The sequence below is a fragment of the Lonchura striata genome, chromosome 20 (assembly GCF_050655825.1).
Source record: "Lonchura striata isolate lonStrDom1 chromosome 20, ASM5065582v1, whole genome shotgun sequence".
Lineage (NCBI taxonomy): Eukaryota > Metazoa > Chordata > Aves > Passeriformes > Estrildidae > Lonchura > Lonchura striata.
In genome coordinates this window covers 5777278-5781945 of record NC_140722.1, presented here as the reverse complement: position 1 = coordinate 5781945, position 4668 = coordinate 5777278, and positions in this window count along the sequence as shown.

The window sequence follows — 4668 nt, the reverse complement described above, 5'->3', positions numbered from 1 at the left end:
CCACCACAGTTCCTACACCTTTTGGTACCCCTCTTAGAGCAGTGGCTGTCACCTTTTCTGATCCACAGACTCTCCCAGGTGCTTTCCAAAGAAGCTCCTGCCTGTGAACTGCTTTTCTTGGTTATTTGAGCAGGCGTTTCAGTTCTAAGCCAAGGATCTAGAGAAGTTTACCAATCCTGCACAATTTTAGAGAGACTGTAGAAAGTCTCATCTTTAGTTTCCTATGGATCTAGTCCATCAAATTCCATCTGGGGATCAGCACTATTAACTTCTATTCAAACAAAACCCAGCAATGTTATATGGGGAGAGGCAACAATTGATAATGCATCACATGACATCAGTATTCTTAATAAATCTAGACCTGTGAGATGCTGACCAAATTTACATAACATTCACATCCATGGGAATCATAAATTCCTTGCACCTCTCAGCACTTTGCAGTGTCAGGACCTTCTAACATCAGAACAATGGGCTATGGCTTTCTCCTTTAAACTTCTCTGAAACAGATATTCTGTGCCACATATTTTCAATTACTACAGAGGATTAAAAATCTAGGTCTGGGATATGAGTCATGGAGTTCAAAGTAGGTCCAGGACTGAAATTTCTTTAGCACTTAGGAGCATTTTGGCTCGATCTCATCAGGTCTGAAATTCTATTACTTTACTCTCATGTGCAAATAATCACTGCAATAGTTTCAGTCACTGCTAACACAGATATTACTTGAATAAAATGGTTCATTTGTTTTAAAGACCTAAATCAACACTCAATCCATATATTTTAAGAACTATAAAAAATATTGAAGGGCATGTTGCATGGCGTGAAATCTATTTTGGGGAGGTCTTTGCTCCAGAGGCTTTTTGAAGTCACCAGAACCCTTTGGCCGAGTTATCCCTGTATGAATCATGCAGGCACCTCTCAGTCCTCTCTCCCTCCTCACCTGTGCAGACAGCTCTGCCCTCTGCAGCAGGTGACAGAGCAATCCTGTGCACCCAAACACTGACAGCATGGCTGGGAGGGCATTTTCACTGGAGTGAAAAAAAACACAGGGATATAAACAGTGCTTTAAATTCCCCAATCCCTAAATCATGTTTCCGTTGTGTGAATATATACAACAATCATCTTCGTGGTGTGTGTGGTGGGGGTTTAGTGTGAAATCAGAACTCTGTGAGCAGTTTTAATGAAGGTTCATCTGAGGTAAAGCAGTAAGCTAAAGGCCACATGTTGGTTTTATTGCAATTTTCCCCCTTGCTTGGAGCCCAACAGCTCCCTGGGAGCCCTTCGTGCCTGCACACAGACACACCAGGCAGGAGAGGCTTCCCTGCCTATTCCCTTCAATATTCTGTCTGTGCTGGCATGCTCTTGTCTTGCTTCATAAAACCTGTTGAAAGCCAGTCAATTCATTAATCTTTTGCCAAGAGGCGTTAAATGCCAAGCAGGGAAAGACGATAATGACTTAACAGTTCATAAGAAAGGGCCTGATCCTGCGAGGTGCTGGGGGTGGGAAACAGTGGGGAGAGGAGGGGGCTTGGTGTGCTGCAGGATGGATCCCCTGCACATCTCCTGCTCTGCCTCTGCCCTGCTTTGCTTCCGAAGGGAAGCCAGGAAGGTGCAAGGGTGTGATGAAGCCACGACCAGGGTGTTGTCCTGTGAGCTCTGAGCATCATGAGCAGTCTGACACATCCCCCAGCAGTCTCCATGGTGGGGGTTAGCAGGGATGATGCTTCAAAGTGCCCAAGGGACATGTCATCCCTACAGCTTCCTGAAGGGAGGTTGCAGACAGGTGGGGTCAATGTCTTCCACCAGACAGCGACTGGAAGAACAAGAGGACACAGTCTCAAGCTACGTCAGGGAAGGTTTAGGTTGGATATTAGGAAAAATTTTTTCACTGAAAGAATAATAAAATACTGGAATTGTCTTCCTAGGGAGGTGGTGGAATCACCATCTCTGGATATGTTTAAAAAAGGACTGGACTTGGCACTTGGTGCTATAGTCTAGTTGTGGTGTTAGGGCATAGGTTGGACTTGATGATCTCAGAGGTCTCTTCCAACCTCATTATTCTGTGATTCTGTGATCTCAGTGAGCTGCTAACAGGGAGCTGGCTGCTCTCTGCTCCTGAGGCTCACCAAGAGAGCCCTGGCAGTGGGGAATGCAAACCATCTGCAGTGAGCACCTGCACTGCCTGGTCCAGCTTTAACCTGCCTGATCCAGGGCTGCAGGCAGTGCTGGGAGCAGTGCAGCTCAGCCTCTGCACCCCTGTCTCCCCTTCCACATGTCTTCTCCCCTCCACATCTTAGACCCCACAGGGGCACTGGGGAGGGAGCAGGAAGGGGAACTGCCAGCTCCAGACAATTGGGCAGCCTGAGTCGGACTGCAAAAAGGCCATGGGTTTCACTGCAAGCACATGGGTTTTGAGAATAATAATTTTCAAAGCTTTTTTCAATTTGATTTTTAGGTCCTGAGATTTTAGAGCTCAGACTTTTGTGCCTCTTTCAGTGTCGTGATGGAGGTTATAAATGTTTAAAGAAACAAGGAGAAAAAGAGTTCTTCACAGGGTTTAATGACTCAAGGAGCTGGAGCTTTACTAATGAAACTGCAATTATCTCTGGACTTGCATTAAGCTAATCTTGAGTGGGGATTGCTGAGGTCAACCAGAGTTTCCTAAAGGTCCCACAGGTTCCAGGGCAGTCAGCGATGCTGAAGTGATGCACTGAAAATCAAGCACACTTGGCCTCCTTGGTGTACAGTAGAAGTGGATCAATACTGAATTAGAGGTGGATAAACTGCATTTAACTATATTTAACAATACCACTGATAGCACTTAAACTTATTAGATACCAATTATCCCTCAGTTTCACGGCAGCTTGCCTCCCTCTCAAATCTGTAGCATGTGACTTCTCCAGCCAGAGTCTGCAGCAGAGCTGACAGCATTTTGTCCCTCAGCTGATGAAATCAGAGTCAAGGTTTGCAGAAACTTTTTCCTGAGTCATTCATCAGTTTTAAATTCCCCAAAATGCAGTTAATCTGTGGTGTCCCATTCTTTCTGATTTAAAGTGCCCTTCTCAACTTAGGCACCCTCTCAATTTTGAAGACAGCAGAAAAATCTTCATAGAAAAACTAGCTTGGTGGTTTTGTTACCTGGTATTGTCCACAGGCTTCAGAAGGAAAATGTAGTCCTTTGTAATAGGGTCTATGAACAGAGTTCCTTCATGCTTCTGCAAGATGATTCCTTGAACATACGTGAGGTACAGGGCACACCGTGGCCCATATTTCTCAGTATAAGATTGCCAGTCTCCACTGCAAACAAGATTGATCTTTGCTGGTTTTGTGCATATGCCTCTAAACTGATTGAATGTTTTTAACTGGATGTCCTTTCTCTCCTCACTGAAGGAGTTTAGTTAACAGTTTAGTTAACAAGCACATCTCCTCTGTGCATCCCTCAGAGGTTATCTGCACACTGAGCCTTGCAAGCTCACTGCTGCTCGTGGCTTTCCACAGAGCAGGTCAGTTCTAATGGCAGGAGAGGATAACCCCAATTTCAAAAAGTGCTTTGATACTCCTGGAACCACCCTGCAGGGTCCCCGCTGCTTCCCACAGTTGGTGTGCTGGGTGGCAGGGGTGGGTGATGGCATTGCTGAAGCCCGTGGCACGTCCTGGCTGCCTGCAGCTCCCTTTAGCACCTGACAGGCAGGAGAGGGTGCCTAGAGCAGCCTGTCCTTGCTGGCTTCTGATCCATCCAGACCCTGATGAAATCCAAGCCACGGTGGACAGCAGCAGCCACATCTGGGCTGTGTGGAAGGTGCCAGCAGCTCTGGCAGAGGCTGTTTGGTTCAGGTGTGAGGTGGGATTCCGGTGCAGCCCCACCCAGCCTCCCCTCCCTGCAGGAGCTGAGCCACCCCTGATGGGCAGCTGCTGGGGTAGGACTGGGGCTGGAGAGTGCCTGTCACTGCTGGGGGACTTCTGGTCGTCATTGCTTGGGCACATGAACCTTGCAAGTCTTTCCAAAGGCCGTGGAAAAGCAGAAGGAGAACAACTTGAACACGTCAGAGGAGGAGAAGATGGGGGTTATCTTCTGGCTCTACCTGCTCTCATTGGTAGAAGCAGGCAGGGGTCCAGTGCTCAGACATCTAGAGATCATGATTCTTCTCAAAATTGATTTGATTTACAGTGTGTAACTCAGGAGACAGGGACTGAGGAAGTGCCCAATGACCCAGAGACAGGCTGCCTCCTTGACTTGTATGCAAAGAGTCCATTCTGTCTCTGGAGGATGCTCTGCCAGCCCAGCTCTCTTCCACTGTCTCCCCATGCAGGAAGGGCTTTCCCTCCTGGTTCCAGTGCCCAGGGGTGGAAGAGAGGCTTTGTGGCAGGAGGCAGGTGGTGCTTCTGGAGCCCAGCTCTAAGAAAGGCAGAAATAATCTCAGGTTTTAGAGGAGAGAACAGGTTTTTTGCTGTTCCTTCACTCTTACTCCTGAACTTGGAGCACAGCTGGGGTCTGTCCCCACCATCCCCAGGGTTCAACCAGCCATGGGTGCACCTCCAGCCAGGGCTTCGGGCCAGCCCTCTCCTCCACTGAGCATGGTCTCATGGTCAAATACATTGAGGCCTCGAAGCAGAAGGATTCCCCAGCCCAGCTCTGCACGGTTCTTTTGCCCTGCATTATTGGCCAGCGTG